Here is a 22,326-nt window from a genome sequence, read left to right as displayed (position 1 = left end):
CACTACCTCCCCCGTCTACCATCGGTCAGCAAAGAGCTACATTGGGTGATCCTATTTTGCAGTGTTGATATTGTCCAACAAACAGAGCAATGTTTTGATAGCACCACAGAGCCACAGTGTTTATACTTTTAGGGGTAATCAACCTATGAATAGCTTACTTATAGTTGTCTCTGCATATAAAGCTTGTAAAGGTGAACGTTTTTTAACTTTTAAAAAAATTATGCACATCACTTTTAATAAGTAGTTCCCTATTTATTCTGATTGATCTTGATTTTTGCTTATGTGATTTTTGATGTGTTCTGATATAATGCGCATATAAATAAAATGTAACATGCTCATGAAAAACTTCTGACCTGACACTCCACTGAATTCGGTCCAGAAATTACGAAGGATTTACCAACATACCTAGGATAGCTAGGATTGGAGATTTGGACAGCTTTACACTACACTCTACACACACAGGATAAGGTTAGGATAGCTTACACTTTTCAGATGTGAACCAAAAAATGTGTCTAATAATGTATGAATCCCTGTTCATAAAGCAAGTTGACTGTCTTGATCAGGTGGAACTGCATGTTCTTATGCATACCGTCCATCACAGTGGGCTCCAGCCCTGCCTCAAGGATATCATTCTCTCCAACACTGATCCCAAGATCTCAAGCATGTTGCCTGGATGCACCCTGGAGAAGCAGCCCTGAGCTCTGAACAATAGCACAGACACTACTACCTCATGGTTATTCAGCTTAGATCTCTGCGAGACACGTACTGACCCTAGGTCACATTCATTAGAGGGAAAATCTAATTTCACTGAAGTCTGGAACTGGAGGAAAAGGGAGCTTGCATTATTGTGAATTTAAAACAAAATTATCCTATTTAAGTGTTTGAGCTGGAAGACAGGACGCTTGTAAATGCCTAATAAGGTCTTTAAAAAGTTTATGTCAACAAAGAACATGCCCAAATGGGATGAAAACTTCCTCTGAATGACAATCCAAGGTCTCATTGATGCAAACATTAATTTAAGAGCCTATTCCCACACAAAAACAAGGAAGAAGAAATATGGTCTCAAGTAAAGTACCCTCTCATGACCTGATTTTTTGATGCCATTATGAGAGTTTAGCAAGTTAAATAAGCTTCAAACTGGATTACAAGTGAGACAGCTTTAGGTGCGTAAATCAGAAAAATATGAATTCATAAATATTTATGCATTTCAAGTGATTTCTCAGAAAGTAAATAGAAGTGAAGACATCAGGATATTAAATTAGTTTTCTACACAAGATAAAATGATTTAATAAAAAAAAAATTTATGACAGCAGACAGCATGGAAGAAGTGTGTTAAAAGCTTAAAACAATTAGATTAAAACAAATTTGAGGCACAAAAGGATTCATGAAACAACAAAAATGGAAAAGGTAACATACCAAAATATATGTTTTAATTAAAAAAAATTTAACATTTATTACATTTAAAACACATGAGACAAACTACCAATAAAAATGTGTCAACATGATTTGAATGAAAAATACCTTTGTCCTAAGAACACATTTAAACCTTTCAGTAAATATATGCCTTCATAATATAGTTATCCCTTGCCTTAATGCATGCCAATGTAGTCTGATTATGGTCACTTGTTTCCTCAAGAGCTTTTACATAAATGATGATAGAATTCACATAAATTATACTAATTTAAGACGGTTTTTAACAAGGTGTTTGAAAACATATATTTGTGTAATTGGACTTTTGACTCTAAATCTGATTGTAACTGAAATATCGCTCTCGTGATGACTTCCGTGTGATAAAACAGCTCTGGTTAGGATTATACTGTGGAAAGAAAACCCCACCTTCACAGTCTGGTCCAGGGATGCCGTGGTGACACGAGCCTGTGGTCCCATCAGGCTGCAGTGGATGTCGGTGATGGGGAGTGAGTGGTGGGTCAGGATGTGACGAGGTTCTGGCGTGCGGGAGGAATCCAACTGAACAACACTGAAACAAAGCCAGGGGTCCAGCGGGTCAGAATAAACCATCTATTTTCAATAATGGGTTGCAGGTTTGTTCTGATAGGCCCGTGGACAACAGGAAAAACAATGCTAAATGCAAATAATAAACCATATAATCTTGCTTAGTTAGGATAGCAAAATAAATGGGCCTTACAAAATAAATGGGCTTTTCTGATGGACAGTTGGATTGCCTTGGACTTGGTGTCCAATGTAAAATCTGGGTCAAACAGTTGAGAACCACTGTTGTAAATTACATGCTTTGCACCTTAATAATGGATTATGAATGCCACCAATGCCATCACATAATCTCTGCCTGATGAGTTAATTAAAAATAATAAAATTCAGTAATTTATGCAGTCAATATTATAAAGTGTTGCATGTGCGTGGCCAAAGAATCAGTTACAAAAAAAGACAGAAATTGAATCAAAGAGAGACAGAGCATGGAGAGAGATCCAGATGGAAACACAGAGATAGATAAACTGAGATGAGCCAGAACCGAGCCTCATTCTGTCAGCTCCACTGCATGACGCATCACCTCTGGGTAGGCTCGGGGCAGACCTGTCTAAAACAACATCTGTGATACACAGCCACACTCTCACACACACCCACACACACACAAATGCAGCCTGTTCCTGATCTGTAATGATTATTATCTGTGAATGTATTAAGTTACATTCTTGGGCGAGAAACCACATTTCATTCACAGTTCATTAGACTTGAAGTGCCGCTGTTGGTGCAATAATGAATTCCTGAGTTATCGCAGAGGTCCAAGACACAGAGTGACCTCTAACAGATAAGAGAAAACGATATGGCATAACAGCCATAAAGCAACATGCGGGGGAAAACACCTTTTTTACTCTCTACTGTACTCTAAGAGAGAATTATTTTGTTTCACATTATATTGGTAACACGATCATTTGCTTTGTTGATAGACTGCCCTGTCTATCATCTATCATATACCGCTTTCAAATCACAATTATACCAATTAATTAACATTAGGGATGCACATATCCGGTCTCAGTTTTTTTCTATTCAAACAGTAACCCTATTTCTATACCAGATTTACAAAAGCATTTAAAGGAATATTCCAGGTTCAATACAAGTTAAGCTCAAATGACAGCATTTGTAGAAGAATGTTGATTACCACAAAATTTCTTTAAAAAAAAAAAAAAAAGCAAAAATCGAGGTTACGAGGCACTTACAATGGAAGTGAATGGGGCCAATCCGTAAATGTTAAAATACTCACTGTTTCAAAAGTATAGTCACAAGACATAAACAAGATGTGTGTTAACATGATTTTAGTGTGATAAAATCGCTTACCTTTTCTCTGTAACGTTTTACGACTTTGCTATGATGATGTAATGCCATAAACCCTAAAATGACCATTTTAAACAACTTTTCAGCTCAAATAATAAACAATTATTAATAGAAGAATTAATGTAAGTCCTTTTATTAAATTATAAACTTCACATTTCTGCTTTTAAACCATCCAAAAATAGGCCCCATTCACTTTCATTGTAAGTGTCTCACTGTAACCTTGATTTTTGCTTTTTTTTTTTTAAAGAAAAGGAGGGACGAGTCGAAATTATTGATATAGTCGAAATGCTGTCGACTGAGCTTAACTTGTATTGAACCCGGAATATTCCTTTAACTATAGGGCAGCACGATTATGACAAAAATCAGAACTGCTGATAATTTTCCTTGATATTGTAATTGCAATCATTTTGATTAATAGAATTTACATTACAACACTTATTTTGTGTGAAGCAACTGACCGAGCACCTCTTCTTTCCAGCCAACCCTACTGTTGAGCACAATGTCATTGTTCAGCTGGGTTCATCTACAATACACCATCCAAAACAGAAAACGTGTGGTAACTATCCACACTGACCACATCTCAAAAACAAGCAGATCCTGTAGATTTGCACTCTTCAACATTAGAAAGATAAGACCCTTCCCCTCTGAACATGCCACACAACTCCTTTTTCAGTCTATTGTCATATCTAGATTGGATTACTGCAATGCTCTCTTAGCCGGCCTTCCTGCAAATGCAATTTAGCCTCTGCAAATGTTCCAGAATGCAGCAGCACGTCTGGTCTTCAATGAACCCAAGAGAGCGCAAGTTACACACCTCCCTGTCTCTCTCTACACTGGCTACCGATTGCTGCACGTACCAAGTTCAAGGCTCTGATGCTGGCATACAGAACAATCACTGGTTCTGTGTCCGTTTACCTACAAACATTAATGCAGAGCTACGTCCCCACCAGCAGGCTGCGGTCTGCAAATGAGCAGCAACTTGTGGTACCAATACAAAGAAGCACCAGATCGCTTTCCCAGACTTTCGGCTTCATTGTACCACAATGATGGAACAACCAGAGACTCCCTCTCTGTCTACAAAACATAGCTGAAGACACAAATTTTTCATGAGCACTTGGCCATACAGTCATATATATATGTATATATATATATTAGTTGAAGTCAGAAGTTTACCTACACTTCAGCCAAATACTTTTAAACTCAGTTTTTCTCACTTCTTGACATTTAATATTAGAATATATTCCCTGTCTTAGGCCAGTTAGGATCACTACTTTATTTTAAGAATGTGAAATGGTAGAGAGAATGATTTATTTTAGCTTTTATTTCTTTCATCACATTCCCAGTGGGTCAGAAGTTTAAATACACTTTGTTAGTATTTGTTAGCATTGTCTTTAAATTGTTTAACTTGGGTCAAACGTTTTGGGTAGCCTTCCACAAGCTTCTCACAATAAGTTGCTGGAATTTTGGCCCATTCTTCTAGGCAGAACTGGTGTAACCGAGTCAGGTTTGTAGGCCTCCTTGCTCACACACGCTTTTTCAGTTCTGCCCACAAATGTTATCAAATTCTCACTCCAATACCTTGACTTTATTGTCCTTAAGCCATTTTGCCACAACTTTGGAGGTATGCTTGGGGTCATTGTCCATTTGGAAGACCCATTTGCGACCCAAGCTTTAACTTCCTGGCTGATGTCTTGTTATGTTGCTTCAATATATCCACATAATTTCTCTCTCATGATGCCATCTATTTTGTAAAGTGCACCAGTCCCTCTTGCAGCAAAGCACCCCCACAACATGATGCTGCCATCCCCATGCTTCACGGTTGGGATGGTGTTCTTCGGCTTGCAAGCCTCACCCTATTTCCTCCAAACATAACGATGGTCATTATGGCCAAACAGTTCAATTTTTGTTTCATCAGACCAGAGGACATTTCTCCAAAAAGTAAGATCTTTGTCCCCATGTGCACTTGCAAACTGTAGTCTGTTTTTTTATGGCGGTTTTGGAGAAGTGGCTTCTTCCTTGTTGAATAGCCTTTTAGGTTATGTCGATATAGGACATATTTTACTGTGGATATAGATACTTGTCTGCCTCTTTCCTCCAGCATCTTCACAAGGTCCTTCCCTTGCTGTTGTTCTGGGACTGATTTGCACTTTTTGCACCAAACTACGTTCATCTCTAGGAGACAGAATGTGTCTTCTTCCTGGGGCTGCGTGGTCTCATGGTGTTTATACATGTATACTATTGTTTGTACAGATGAATGTGGTACCTTCAGGTGTTTGGAAATTGTTCCAAAGGATGAACCAGACTTGTGAAGGTCCACACATTTTTCTGAGGTCTTGGCTGATTTCTTTTGATTTTCCCTTGATGTCAAGCAAGAGGCACTGGGTTTGAAGGTAGGCCTTAAAAGCATCCACAGGTACACCTCCAATTGATTCCAATTAGCCTATCAGAAGCTAATTGGCTGACTGCCTAATGGTTTGACATCATTTTCTGGAATTTTCCAAGCTGATTAAAGGCACAGTTAACTTAGTGTATATAAACTTCTGACTAGGGATGTAACGATTTCAAGGTTTAATTATATACCCCGGTTTCAAAATGGATGGTTATCATACCGTTGAAATATTCTCATTGACGGTATTGCATAAATATAGACAGATTTTTTTCAGAACTTTTCTAAATTCCAAATCAGTTTAATTAAGAGACATTTACACAGCATCATATAAACTTGGAGAGATAAAATAAATCTTTAAATTGCGCCTTCCTCATGTTACATTCAACTGTCACTCAATTTTAAAGGTGACATGCAGGTGTCGCGAGCACAGCACATCACGAGTACATCAGAAGTGCAGCACGAGCGCACCATACAGACATGTACGAGCCTGAACCTTTAATTCCGCTGACAAAGCAGTTGAAGTCCGCTGTCTAGGATACTTTGGTATATTAAAGACCCACGTGCACCATCAATGTTAATGGTTACCTAGTCTGTAAAGTTTGTCACAAAAAAGTATCAGCTCAAGTGGGAAACACTCCATGAGCACCATCCCACAGAATTTGAGGAGATGAATGTAAGTGGAAATACAGTACACAGGATAATAAATTATAGCCCGTTTCATAAAAACACCAGATTCAATGTAGTTTTACATTATTTGTATTGACTAGGTAGGCTAAAGTTATGTTTATGCTTTCGGTCACATTCACAAATGCAGCAAACGGTTTTAAGCACTCGTTCAACATTACGATATGCCAGCTGTTTTTTCATTTGTCTTATTGCAGCGCAACAGTAGGACAACAATGTGTTTGATACAACTAATATTTTTTGGAATTAAACTAAAATCACAAATGCAACAAATTACTGAATGCATACAAATGGATATCTCAAGTGTTAACCTGGCCAATAATTACAAATTATTACAATTCAATTTCATAAATCATAAAATAACAATATTTTTAGTTATATTCATCTGACTACTGTACATTTTTATTTTTATTTACTTTTTTTTTTAACATGTGATTTTTTTTACCATGTTGGATTAAGAGAGTGTCCTGAATGTTTAAGATCAAAAGTTAAAGGATTAAAGTTGAAGACATCCAAAACAAAATTCAAAAATTGGTTATAACTGAAATATTTCTCTCTGTGTTTATCAGACATATTTCATAACCAAATATTAAAGTTCAAAAATATCAATGCATCTCAATACCATGATACCGTAATACTGTGGTATTTTTTGTGACGGTTATCATACCGTGAAAATGTCATACCATTACACCCCTACTTCTGACCCACTGGAATTGTGATATAGTCAATTAAATGTGAAACAATCTGTCTGTAAACAATTGTTGGAAAAATGACTTGTGTCATGCACAAAGTAGATGCCCTAAACGACCACCAAAATAGTTTGCCAATATTAAATCTGTGGAGTGGTTAAAAAATTTGTTTTAATGACTTCAACCTAAGTGTATGTAAACTTCTGACTTCAACTGTACAGTATATATATATATATATATATATATATATACACATATATATACACACATATATATGTATATACACATATATATATATAAATAAAAATTGCACTCTAATCTCTGTCTTGGCTAATAATGCAGCACTTTTTGTGTTACTGTCTCCTTAGGATGAATTTCTTATGTTGTTTCCTTATATTTTTTTATGTCGCTTCGGATAAAAACGTCTACTAAATGAATAAATACCAATGTTTATTTTCATGAAAAACAAAAGTGTTACTTTTTACACAGAATGTGAGCAATGCAACAATCCTATAAAACGATGTTGTTGTTACTGATATGATGATACAGACTAATTTAAATGCTTCTGCTTTGTAATTGCATTCATGCACACAACTGACAAAATAATTTTGATGCAACAGGAATAGACCTTAATAGGAGCTGTAATTGAAAGTTTTTACGATTAGTTAACTTCACCAGATGTAATAATCTTGTTTATTTTTTCGAATAATTCTCCAGCCATAGTTGTAAAATTCTAGATTGGAGCTTCATTGTCAACTCAGAATGTAACCAAATATTTGGGGAGGGCCAAAAGGTTGATGATAATTTTTTAAAACAACAGAAAAAAACTATACAATTTATAATATTGGTAATCATATCAGTTATCCATAAAAATAATTATCATTATCGGTCAGAATTTCTATATTGGTGCATCTCTAATAAATATACAGATGAAAACATAAAAATGCCAGATACCCAAATTTGTGTTGCAACTGACTGTCCAGTAAGTTACTCCATTCCTTTGCTTTAACCTGCTGTATCTTTCAAACCTAACTCTCTCTAGAGAGAGTCTTTGGGTCGACATAAAAACTTTGAGCAGTTCTTTGGCAGAGAGCGTGGCCACTGCAATCAGTTTAAGCCCTCCTGCATCTGCCAGCAAGAGTATGTCCCTCTCACATTTTAGATTCCCCTCATTCACCTCAGCACTTCATTCTTCATGCTGCGCTGCGCTTAGCATCGTTCTCTTAGCAGCAAGGTCACAGCCAGCAACAGTGGAAACTATTCAACTTACAGCAGAAACCTAAGTGCAGAACAGAGGCGACTTTTATAGCTAAACACGATTAAGCTGTTACAAACAAGGGCTCAGGGAATCAATAACAACTGGACCTGTGCTGCTAAAAATAAACGTGAACGCACTCAAACAACAAAGCATGGTCCTAATGAGGACCCTGTCATCTGTCTGGAGTGGTTCACTGTGGCCTGTTAGAGAAAGGAAGGTTAGGCTAATAAGGGTACTACTAAGACATGTGAGAGTCAATGTTCCCCTATTCTCACGAAGCAAGGACTGTAATGCACCCCAAAACACAGACAGAGGCAGAGTTTCTAAATCTAGTGAGCTGCCTACTACAAATACAGCATATTTAGTAGGCTTGGGATCAAGGCCTTTTCCACACATCAATAATCAGAAGACTGATTATCGATATATTGGGATTTATTCAGCTCATCCTGTGTGTGTGATCGCGACAGCAACCGGCTACAGTAAGTGTTATATCACCCTCTTGTGGTCTCCCAATGCTATTACGCCACACTTTTAAGCAGAAGGCCAACTGAGTGAATTGGAAAGCACGCAAATTATGCTTCTAATTTAAATGTTGGTAAATTTTAATATATCGATGCCTCAAAAATATATCGATAAAATCATCGATAATCAATCAATAATCGATATATATCTACATTTTATGACATCCCTAACATATATACTGCAGATTGACATATGTTATTTTTTTTTTACAACCTAATACTTATTCTATTCACGTTAAAGTTATGTTTGCTTTCTTGGCTGTTTCGTAAAAAGAAGAAACATTTATGGAAACAATAGGTATAATTACATGAGCAAGTTACATTCTATCTGTGAAAAACATTGATTTCTATAGAACTGTTAGGGTTAGGTTTGGGGGACCTACACAATATTAGGCAGGTGGATTTAATTTTAGAGACTGTTGTGCATGAAAATCCCAGGAGATCAGCAGTTACAGAAATACTCAAACCAGCCTATCTAGCACCAACAATCATGCCACAGTCAAAATCACTGAGATCACATTTTTTCCCCATTCAGATGGTTGATGTGAAAATTAACTGATGCTCCTGACCCATATCTGCTTGATTTTATGCACTGCTGCCACATGATTAGATAATCGCATGGATGATTGTTGGTACCAGATGGTCTGGTTTGAGTATTTCTGTAACTGCTGATCTCCTGGTCTCTAGAATTTACTCAGAATGGTGCCAAAAACTAAAAACATCCAGTGAGCGTCAGTTCTATGGATGGAAATGCCTTGTTGATGAGAGAGGTCAACAGAGAATGGCCAGACAGGTTCGAACTGACAAAGTCTACGGTAACTCAGATAACCACTCTGTACAATTGTGGTGAGAAGTATAGCATCTCAGAATTCTATTCTGAGATGCAGGTTGGTGTTGTTTTGGTGGCACGAGGGGGACGTACACAATATTAGTCAGGTGGTTTTAATGTTGTGGCTGATCGGTATTTATACAGTTGTGTTCAAATGTTTGCATACCCTGGCAGAAATTGTGAAATTTTGGCATTGATTTTGAAAATAGGACTGATCATGCAAAAAAAAAAAAAAAAAAAAAAAAAAAAAACTGTCTTTTATTTAAGGATAGTGATCATATGAAGCCATTTATTATCACATAGTTGTTTGGCTCCTTTTTAAATCATAATGGTAACAAAAATCACCCAAATGGCCCTGATCAAAAGTTTACATACCCTTGAATGTTTGGCCTTGTTACAGACACACAAGGTGACACACACAGGTTTAAATGGCAATTAAAGGTTAATTTCACATACCTGTGGCTTTTTAAATAGCAATTAGTGTCTATGTAAATAGTCAATGAGTTTGTTAGCTCTCACATGGATGCACTGAGCAGGCTAGATACTGTGCCATGGGGAGCAGAAAAGAACTGTCAAAAGACCTGTGTAACAAGGTAATGGAACTTTATAAAGATGGAAAAGGATATACAAATATTTCCAAAGCCTTGAAAATGCCAGTCAGTACTGTTCAATCACTTATTAAGAAGTGGAAAATTCAGGGATCTCTTGATACCAAGCCAAGGTCAGGTAGACCAAGAAAGATTTCAGCCACAACTGCCAGAAGAATTGTTCAAGATACAAAGAAAAACCCACAGGTAACCTCAGGAGAAATACAAGCTGCTCTGGAAAAAGATGGTATGGTTGTTTCAAGGAGCACAATACGACGATACTTGAACAAAAATGAGCTGCATGGTCGAGTTGCCAGGAAGAAGCCTTTACTGCGCCAATGCCACAAAAAAGCCCGGTTACAATATGCCCGACAACACCTTGACACGCCTCACAGCTTCTGGCACACTGTAATTTGGAGTGACGAGACCAAAATAGAGCTTTATGGTCACAACCATAAGCGCTATGTATGGAGAGGGGTCAACAAGTATTGTGCTCCTTGAAACAAACACACAGTCTTTTTCCAGAGAGGCCTGTATTTCTCCCGAGGTTACCTGTGGGTTTTTCTTTGTATCCCAAACAATTTTTCTGGCAGTTGTGGCTGAAATCTTGGCTTGGTATCAAGAGATCCCCAAATGTTCCACATCTTAATAAGTGATTGAACAGTACTGACTGCCATTTTCAAGGCTTTGGATATCTTTTTATATCCTTTTCCATCTTTATAAAGTTCCATTACCTTGTTAAGCAGGTCTTTTGACAGTTCTTTTCTGCTCCTCATGGCTCAGTATCTAGCCTGCTCAGTGCATCCACGTGAAAGCTAACAAACTCATTGACTATTTATACACAGACACTAATTGCAATTTAAAAAGCCACAGGTGTGGGAAATTAACCTTTAATTGCCATTTAAACCTGTGTGTGTGTCACCTTGTGTGTCTGCAATAAGGCCAAACATTCAAGGGTATGTAAACTTTTGATCAGGGCCATTTGGGTGATTTCTGTTATCTTTATGATTTGAAAAGGAGCCACATAAAACTATGTGATAATAAATGGCTTCATATGATCTCTATCCTTAAATATCCTTGCATGATCTGTCATATTTTCAAAATCAATGCCAAAATTTCACAATTTCTGCCAGGTTATGCAAACTTTTGAGCTCAACTGTGTGATTATATATATATATATATATATATATATATATATATATATATATATATATATATATATTTGCTATTTCTTGTCCATTCTCCTATTTTTTGGTGTTATTTATTACTATTACATAATACTGCTAAACATCAGGTGGACACACAAAGTAAGAATTTCATTGTTCAGTGTAACTTGTTACAAACTTGAACTTTATTATCAGTCCATATCCATCATAGATGCAGTCAAATGTTCTATAAATTTTGGGGCATCAAAAGTGCATTCGAACACACACATATGATGCTCTAAAATGCTGTCTAGGTAGGCAGCTCACTAGGTTTTAAAACACATCCACAGAAGGCAGTGAACTCACAGCTCAGTGTGAGGGTCAGAGAACATTGATTATAGTGATGGCTGAGAGGTTATTCTGCCAAGTGATACAGATACAGAACAATAGATGCGTGTCATCTCCCTTCAAAACTCTGAGAGACAGATGCTGAATTATTCATTTCAGTTTGATGGCTACGCGGGGCTCTCCTGCCTCCTTTCATATATTTTAGTACGTGGGCCTGGTTTACCTTAGCTAATGCCATCAAACAAACATTACGTGCATATAGTACATTAATTTAGGATTCCTGCAAGTCTCTCACTGCAAGTCGTCGCTGGACTTCTTCAACCTTCAGTTCAAAACAAGCAGCTATGTCAGTAAAACTCAGCAGGAAAGCTCAAACTGTAAGCCTGACATTATTCACAAACACACCACAGTGACTTGTGTATTAGGGCTGCAACTAATGATTATTTTGATAATCGATTAATCTAACGATTATTTGAACAATTATTCGACTATTCGGCAATTATTGCAACGATTAATCATTAGCTCTTAACCGATTATTCAGCTTGTGCCCTGACTTAAAAGGTTGCATTAAACATGCTTACTAACAATAAAGAGGACAAAAATACTTCACTGAATTAAAGGGAAAAAAATACTTTAAGTTTAATTCAGTAAAGAAATTCACGGCAAAAAATCCTACTGTTTTCATGTTTGTCTTGTTTTCCATTTAAAATTGTCTAAAAATCCTTAAAATAAGATACATTTACTTGAGAAGCAACATATAAGATATTTAGACTTGCATTTAGAGAACAGATCTTAAATATACAGTAAGTGTATTTTTTCACTTGGTTATACTTCTGCGAGCGCAGTAAAGACAAAATATACTTATATTCAAGATCTATTCTCTAAAAGCAAGTCTAAATATCTTATATGCTGCTTCTCAGGTGAATGCATCTTTTTTTTTTTTAAAGGATTTTTAGATATTTTAAAATATTTGTGTTTTTAATATTATATGCAACATTCTCAGATAAAAAAATAAAAATATTATTCTGCAGTATAGCTGCTAAAGAAAATGTACATTGTTTTAAAGGAGTTTTAGATATTTATATTGGAAAACAAGCCAAAACAAAAACAAATCAAAAACGTATCTTGTTGCAGTGTATAATGGGGCAAAGACTACCCTCTCTCCTCTCTCTCGTATTAATAAAGCTGCATATTGCCAATTTTCTTCACAATAAGAAATGCACAATGACCTATATATTATGATTCAATAAGTCACGTGCCATCACGTTATAATCTAGCTGCAGCAAGCGTGCGTGCTTGATGGACGAGCGTCCCCGCGACAGAGTGTGCCTCAGCCAGGTGCAGTTTCAATCTCTCCCCCTTTAGATCGGGACATATAATTCCCTCATACTTTGCGATCTACATCACCTGAAGCTGTTTGGAAAGCTTAGAGTGCATCTAGACTGTGAGCCGTGTAATTCTTCCTTTCCTCAGTCAGGCGCGAACTGCAGTGCTGCTCTCATGCGTCATCATTAGAGTTTAATGTGATCTCATGTTACGTTAAATTAGATCAAAACAACTTTTCACAACGAACGCTGTCATCGACAATTTTTTATTTTCAACGTTGTCGGTAATGTCGACTAATCGTTTCAGCCCTATTGTGTATGTATCTTGAAGGTTGGGTATCTGTTATAATTGATTAATGCTCTGAGAGCTTTGAGGTGAATGACTTTCTTCATCAGCCTAAACTCTAGAACTTCAAAGCATGTTACTTTGGATCAATAACAATAACAGCACAGCACAATAGAAACAGACTAACTGAAATACCCCAACCTATCTGAGAGCAGTGAAAATAAAACGCCTGAGGGTACAGGAATGAGCGTTGCAGTTTCAGGCATTTGAAAGTCAGTTTTCACATGTTTTATATCTTAATTACTCTGGTTGAGCTGTTCTCAAAGACATCTTGAAACAAACTGGAGCTGTACGGTTGTTTAGCTGGATTAATTTCACCATCTGTATCTGAACATACATTAAAAACACTCATGGCGCCATCTACTGGCCTTGAAATGAAAACTACCCTGTGACACTGAGGATGTTATCTGTTTAAATGAGCACATAACAAGAACATGTCATGGTCATATTTCTCCCAAAATCAAAAGATAAAAAATATATATATATATATATATATATATATATATATATATATATATATTATATATATTTCTGTCAACTATATTATTGTAACACTGTAGCATTATTAAAAGCATTTGTCTGTTTGACTGAGAATCCTGTCTAGCCCAATCTTTTGTACAACCGATGGAAAACAGGAAGCTTTCCATTAGGTGACGGCCACTAGTGGCGCAGAAATTACACACTTCAGCTTTAATAAAAATATAATTGTGTCTAGATTCTGGACAGCATAGTTTTCATTACCGTATCATTAAAGTAATGGTAATGTATGAGAATCACCATTTAGAATAATGAGAATTACAAACAAACTCAAAAGTAAAACATCTGGACAGAGTAATGATATTTTGTTGGGGAGGGGGGTGTTTAACTGTGAATTAACAATGTCATAATGCCAAAGGCCCTTATGGTGCAAAACTAATGTTTTTCTGTTCTACCTGTATGGTAGATGTCAAAGAGAACAAAGAAAAGTTTAAATGTGACTGAAAGCCACAGGTTTACATACAGTCGATTTGGTAATTCAACAACTGGAAAATAATTTCTGTGAACTATAGTGTTGACTTGGCATTGCCATATATAATAACACATAAAAAATAAAAATAAATATGCATTTGCCAAATGTTATGCAAAAGGCTCTTTTACAAAAACATTGTAGTATATCTGCACTATATGTTTAAAGAATTGCACAAACACATTACAAAATGTGAAATAATAGAAATGCTAATTCATTCTCCTCTGACAATTACTGGACTGAAAGTGTCTGCTTTATGTTTCATTAATTCTGTTATATTAATACTGACGTCTCTTCTCCCAATATTCTAGAGGTCCAGATAGAGTTCTACTAGCTATGCACTTCTAGCAAGCACTCAATATGAGAAGGAGCGGCAATTTAACAATGTCACCTTTAAAAATAATGTCGTCACAAACTCAGTTTATAATGTCGCTTCAAGAAAAGGGAAAGTGAAACTAATAAAATCATTTATTTATTGGACTTATTCGCTTTTCTACATATTCAAAACTGTCAAGTACTTGAAAAAAAGTTCTTAAGACAATAATTCCCACACTTGCTGAAGGACAGATGTATATGACATATGAACATGTCACCTATTAAAGTGCCTCTAGAAGAATAATGCATGTAGAGGTTTTTGCCAACTTCAGCTCCCCATATTGCAAGGCCAAAGAGAGATATCACAAGAGCGTGTCTACATAAAACATTGCCTAATGTATTTCTAAGCTTGGCAATGCTGACACATTAATATGAGATGGGACATAGCAAAATATCTGCATCTCGAGAGAAGGGTTATTATTGTATACTAAAACGAAGAAAAAAAAAATATGGATTAACATTTTTGTAAACTGAAATCCAATAAATAAAGCAAAAACTGAAATAAAATAATAAAATACCAAAAAGAAACGATTCAACGTATTCCTCAAAAGGTCTTGCTTATTTTAGCATAAATCTAAACTCTGACCTCGCTCTTTTGGTTCCTGAGTCCTTAACATTTACATCCATTAACATGTGCTATACAAGTGCTACTAGCGAAACAGAAATATGCCCATAAAATGAAAACTAAACTGCAACAATTAAAACCAGAACTAAAAGTAACTAAAACTAAACTGTAACTTTGAAAAAAGTATTAAAATGAAAACAAATTCGAATATGCATTTTCTACCAGAGTCCACCTGACAGAGCCTAAAAGTTCATTACTCAAGGGAAAACACAATACATACTTCATTGCAACTTCCTGCACATGTAGCTGTGAATGAAAGCTCTGTAGATTTTGTGAGGAAGTATTCATTTCATAGACACTTTTATAAGAGGTCAACCGATAGTGGATTTTGCAGATACCGGTAACTAAGGTGGTGGGAAAGGGCTGATAACCAATTAATCAGCTGATAGTTTTTTTTTAAAACCGATTTATAGAATATGATCAAAGAATTCTTAGCCTTTCCTTACAATGACGGGCACAGACACTGAGGCTACAAGAGTCCAAAATGAATAAAATCCCAGTTTGTGCAACCAAAATTCTACCAATAACCAGAAAATTAAGATCTGGTGCATAATGAGGGAATTTTAACTATAAACAAGCCTGAATACACCGGGGACATTTATTTTTTAAATGACAGAGACTTGGCTCAATTACAATGCTCTATATGCAAGTATTTAACAAATTAAGCTATGCTGGATGTTTTTTATTTTTGGCACCATTCTGAGTAAACTCTAGAGACTGTTGTGCATGAAAATCCAAGGAGATCAGCAGTTACAGAAATACTCAAACCAGCCCGTCTGGCACCAACAATCATGCCACAGTCTAAATCACTGAGATAAAAATGTTCCCCCATTCTGATGGTTGATGTGAACATTAACTGAAGCTCCTGACCCATATCTGAATGATTTTATGTACTGCGCTGCTGCCACACGATTGGCTTATTAGATAACCGCATGAATAAGTAGGTGTACATGTGTTTCTAATAGAGTGTATATGCTGTGTGTAATATACCATATAAATAATTTCACCAGATGAGGTTTATTTATTTATTAAATCTGCATACATTTTTGTCATAAAACCGATAGTTCCAAAAAGCAACTATCGGCACCAATCAATTGGTAAAAACCGATATATCGGCTTACATCTAACTTTTATCCAAAGTGTCTAACAGTACACTTATTTATGTGGACAATCTGCTTGGAACCACCAGGGGTTAAAGGGATAATTCACCCAAACATAAAAATTCTCTCATCATTTACTCACCCTTATTCCATCTCAGATGTGTATGACTTTCTTTCTTCTGAAGAACACAAACAAAGATTTTTAGATGAATATCTCAGCTCTGTAGGTCCATTCAATGCAAGTGAATGGTGATCAGCACTTTAAAGCTCCAAAAAGCACAGACAGTCGTAGTAAAAGTAATCCATACTCCAGACTCCAGTTTTTAAATTAATGTCTTTTAAAGCGATACGATTATTTTGAGTGAGAAACAGATCAATATTTAAGTCCTTTTCACTATAAATGTTTACTTCTTGTTGCACTCCAGTGTGCGTTCATAAGAGGAACAAGTTCACGCAGCCTCTCGAGTGACATAATCCCGTTGGCATGTTCAAGTGAGAACTGACGCGATACTCAACTGGAAGTGCAGCTCGTTTTATTTACAACAGAATGCTGTTCACAAGCTTCATTGGTTTTGCTTTCATTTGATCATGCCAACACACATCTCTCGAGAGGCTGCGTGAACTCAGTCCTCTCATGAGCCAGAAGTAAACAATTATAGTGAAAAGGACTTAAAAATGTATCTGTTTCTCACTCTAAGCGATTGTATCACTTTAGAAGACATTCATTTAAGCACTGGAGTCACATGGATTACTTTAACTACGACTGTCTGTGCTTTTTGTAGTTTTAAAGTGCTGATCACCATTCACTTGCATTGAATGGACCTACAGAGCTGAGAAAATTTTCTAAAAAATCTTTCTTTGTGTTCAGCAGAAGAAAGAAATTCATACATATCTGGGATGGCATGAGGGTGAGTAAATGTTGAGAGATTTTTCATTGTTGGGTGAACTATACCTTTAAGTGTCTTGCTCATAGACACTATGGTGATGGCTCATTGTGGGACTACCTTCCAGTTTCCAATCCAGGCATTTATCCACTACTATTTTGTGATATTTATTAAGGTCAACATTCTACTCATAACTACAATTATTGTTGGAAACAATGAAAGCTTGAAAGGAAAATAATTAGAGTGGTGTTTAGCAAACCTGGATAGATTCCATATAAGAGCCAAATTGTCTTTCCGACACAAAATGACTGCTGTCATCAGTGAAACGGATGCAGCTCACATCCTGATAGTGACGACATAAAATGGCCAGCAAATGTCCTGTTGACACCTATTGGAAAGTTATAAAGTTGACATTTAGAACAAAATACAAGACTGATATAACAACAACAGTACAGTGAGCGTCATCCTCATTGCAAAATGAGAGACTATGTTTAATGATGAATATTACATCTTTATAAGTAATAAAACTAACAGGGCAAAACTTATTTGTGACCAAAACCAAATCTCTTCACCTCCCACAGGTATATAGCTTCAGCAATGCCTGCCAGTACATAAAGACCATTAGGAGAGGCACACAGAGGGGTAACAACCCCAGGACACACAATCTTCTGCTGTAGTTGGTCCTGAAAAGTAAACGCAGAGCATTAGGACCAGAACAGACTCAGCACATTACACGAGAATTTGTACAACTAATAACACTGTTTGTGTGATGAGGAATATTGTTGTTAAGCAGTGATTGCCATGAACGAAAGTTTGACAATTTTTAAAAGAAAAAATATTCAATGTTTATAAATATATATATATATATATATATATATATATATATATATATATATATATATATGTATATATATATATATATATAAAATATCATATAATATCATATTATAATGCATTATTTTTTTTTTAAGTTTTAAGTTTTAAATTTAGTGTAGCCACTACACTGTAGGACACTCCTTGACATGACAACTACCCATTTAACACACATTGCTCCTTTCAAAACTAATACATGTTCTACTTGTGATGAACATTCCAGCTATTAATGGTTCATTTATTGTATTTATATATTCAGTGAGTGCTGATGCATTAGGATCCACCCACCTTTCTCTGGATCTCCCACACGTTTATGAAGTTCTTGCCGAGTTGAGCTCCTAAAATGTATTCCCCGTTCAGGACTGTTAAAGCCCTGGAGGAGGTATTGCCCCCTCGGTAAGACAAAAGATGTGTCCCCGAATGAGGGTCGAAACCCGCGCAGTTCCACAGTTGTCCAGCTGAGTCCGCGGACAAAACCACCTCTGTGGGCACCGACAGGTTGTACGCACAAAGCGCGAAGGATGGTGAAGCGAGGCGGGTCTGTGCAACGTAATTTACGAGTGCAGCACGGATTTATGGGTATTGCTGTTGTTGTTTTGTTTTTTTTATTATTTAAAAAAATATGTAATTCCAGTAGGTGAGAGTTGTGCTTTTAAAAACATTTCAGTTCAAGCAATTACGATTTTAATAGGATTGTTAAAAATAAAATAAAAAATAAAAATATTATTTGTAATGTTACACACTTATGTGGGACTGGAAATTAAATGTTCTGTCCCCAGAGTTGCACAATCAATTCTGACAAAAAATAGTGCAAAATTGTATTCCATACAATTAAGTGTTTATTATATTCTTTCACTAACATGTATGTAAGCATGTAATTTTAACACTGATATTGTTTTTGTTTTATATATATTTATTTATTTATTTATTTATTTTTGTCCCTTGACGTACTCTCCACCCTGTTACTGTATGTGATGACACTGTGACCTTACTGATACTGAAAATCTACATTATGAAATGACGTCACACACTGGAGGTGACATCAGCCATTCAGCAAAATAATGTTATTTTAGGTGTGTAACTCTTTTGTATTCTATATGTTTTCCTTTATTTTGTGATGTTAGTCATATGTGGTCAAGCATAACATGTCCACTCTGTTATGGGAAGATATAGGGAAAATACATCTAATTTCAAATGTTCAATATATTTATGTTAAACTGAAAAGGCATCACTATACTCTTACTCACTTTACTCACTTGCTAATTTTACTCACTGAATATCCACCTTGTTTTTTTGTCTAGCCTGTTATTTTCCACCTTGACCATGCACATTTAACTGGATGGACTTCTGAATTTTTTAAGTAATTTAGCTTGACCTCTATAATTTATAATATCTTTAACATGTCTTTAACATTTCATAAAAGTAGGTTTCATTCTCAAAAGTTTCAAAGCCAAAAAGGCACCAAATTGTATGAATTACCTTTTTATCATTGAGTGTGTTTGTGTGTGTGTGTGTGTGTGTGTGTGAGAGAGAGAGGGGGGGGGGGGGGTCAAGGTTTAGTCATTTTATGAACTGCCCCTTCTCTCTTATAATAATTTACCATGGTAAACATTGTTTTTGTCAAAACGGCCATACCTACTACGCTTTATTGCCAGTGTAAAATCATATTAAAATGAATGTAGAATATCCTTCAAACTGTGTTAAAACTTTCAGAATCTTTCTCTCTTTTAGTTTAATTTCTATTTTTTAAAACTGTGGTGGTTAACAGTTTTATGGTTAACTATGTAGGCAAACTACAGTAAGCCAATGGTTCCTTTTCAATTCAGACACTTCAGTGCTGCATGAGTAGCTGATACTATGGGAGCTCCTCTCAGGAGTAGTGCTCTCTGAAACCCTAGAAAAATCAGGGTATCAATGGTAGGTGGCGCTTGTTGCTCCGCCCCTATGCTCGCATATCACGGCCATATAAATCGGGGCAAAACGGCACATCATTAGAATTTTCCTCTTCAGGGCTGCGGAAAAATCTCTCGTGCTCTGGAACCCAAATCAGTACTAAAAAGCCCAGATATACATCATACGAAATCGAACAATGAATGGGTATGATGTCACTTAGAACAAAATCTGTTCAGAAAGGTGTTTTTGCATTAGTTTCGGTGCTTTGTAACAGCTTGCCTGGGCGAACTTTTAGGAAAACTTTTAACTGGCTGTGTGATAAGGAGGAGGGCATGGCCGGGCTGTGAGGACGCACGCCCACCGCTGAATTATCTTAATCAGCCGGGAGGGGGATATAGACGAGCTGGAGGTGGCAGTTCAAGAGAGAGAGAGAGAGAGAGAGAGAGACGCACGCAGCTGCTGTGTATGTTTCTGTGTGTTTATGTTTGTTTAAGTTGACTTATGTCATTAAAGTTATGTTGACTGTTCTGACGGTTCCCGCCTCCTCCTTGCCCATCCTTGAAACCTGTTAAAGGCTGCTAAACACCTTCTTGCTGCAATTGGTCCACATCATCGGTAGATGTGACCTGAAGTGCCACCTACTACTATGTTTACGTTTTTTAGTCAGTATTCAACAAGAACACTGGCGTGCAACATCACGTCATGCAATTTCTTTTTTTGGTTGTTGTTTAATTAGTCTACAAAAGTAGCCATTCACTTATGTAACATCTGCAGCGAAGCCATTCACACATATGCCCAAAGAAAGATATGCATTTCTTAACACCATTCTTTTGTGTTCATTCTGAACATTAACACTGTTTTATAAACCCATCTTTGCAGTTATATCAGTGTCACTATAAATTACAACAACAGAGTGTAACTGGTGCATATTATGGCCACGTATAGCGTATTAGCGCATTAGCATCATTAATTTAGAATCTAAACAAGACAAATTAAACATTGTGCAGGCGAGGTTGCATTGTTACATTGAGAGAAACATTGTTTCTGTGTTCACAGTGAGAGACGGGAGATAAAAGGGCCAGTCCTCAGAGAGTGTGAAAGAGAGAGCCCAGCTGACAAGCTGTTTGTGTGTATTGGCCGATGCCGTTTTGAGAATTTAAGTTTATGAAGCTTTAGCTTTACACATTGAAGCAAACGCATTATTTTGTAAATAAAAGTGACATTCCTGAGTTGGAATCGCCGTTCATTGAAATTAAATTCAATATGTTCTTGACCTGAGAGCAAAACTCCACACATTGGGGCGACTATCACAGGAGAATTTGCTACAGGCGCAAGAACAACGTCAGTCCCTGTTGTATAACAGGGGAGCTGGGCTACGGGAGTTTGCATAGGGAGATAAAGAACTTGTATTACTCGCAAAGTGACAAGGGCCCTTTGAGGTCACACGGCGAGTTGGGGAAGTCAACTATAAGGTAGTGTGTACGGATAGGGTGGGGCAAGTCAGATTTACCACCTTAACCTACTAAAACCATGGAGAGAGGCGGTCCCCATATCCTTGGCGACGGTAGTTCCAGAGAGGGAGGAGCTCGGACCGGAGGTGAATCTAAAAGCCAATCAGTCCCTTGTGGATACCACCTCTCACTGTCACAATGTACGGAGGTTGCCAGTTTGCAAAAGGATTTTTCGGACGTGTTCTCGCCTTTCCCCGGCCGCTCTAATCTCATAGAATACCACATCGAAACAACCCCAGGGGTAGTGGTACGCAGTCGTCCCCACAGTGATTGGGCCAGCCCAGTGGTTCTGGTGCCAAGAGTGATGGCTCGGTCCAGTTCTGTTTGGATTACAGGAAAGTCAACGTGGTGTCGAAATTTGATGCATATCCAATGCCTCGTATTGACGAACTGCTTGATTGGTTGGGCACGGCTCATTATTATTCAACACTGGATTTAACAAAGGGTTATTGGCAGATCTCTTTAACACCAATGTCCCTTGAAAAAAACGGCCTTCTCCACACCGTTTGGGTTTCACCAGTTTGTGACCCTTCCGTTCAGGTTGTTTGGGGCACCAGCTACGTTTCAGCGTCTTATTGACAGGGTCCTCATACCACACACTGTGTATGCCACTGCCTATTTGGATGACA

At 36.9% G+C, this 22,326-nt stretch overlaps 1 pseudogene; it reads right to left on the bottom strand.

Annotated features, from left to right (window-relative positions):
* LOC127425866 (WD repeat-containing protein 18-like) overlaps nucleotides 1–19,926 on the bottom strand; it is a 99,504-nt pseudogene extending 79,578 nt beyond the window's left edge.
* Between the last annotated feature and the right edge of the window lie 2,400 nt (nucleotides 19,927–22,326).

Source organism: Myxocyprinus asiaticus, chromosome 35, assembly GCF_019703515.2.
Source record: "Myxocyprinus asiaticus isolate MX2 ecotype Aquarium Trade chromosome 35, UBuf_Myxa_2, whole genome shotgun sequence".
Taxonomy (NCBI): Eukaryota; Metazoa; Chordata; class Actinopteri; order Cypriniformes; family Catostomidae; genus Myxocyprinus; species Myxocyprinus asiaticus.
Note: the sequence above shows the minus strand (reverse complement) of the source record. Positions and strands in the feature narration are given on the sequence as shown.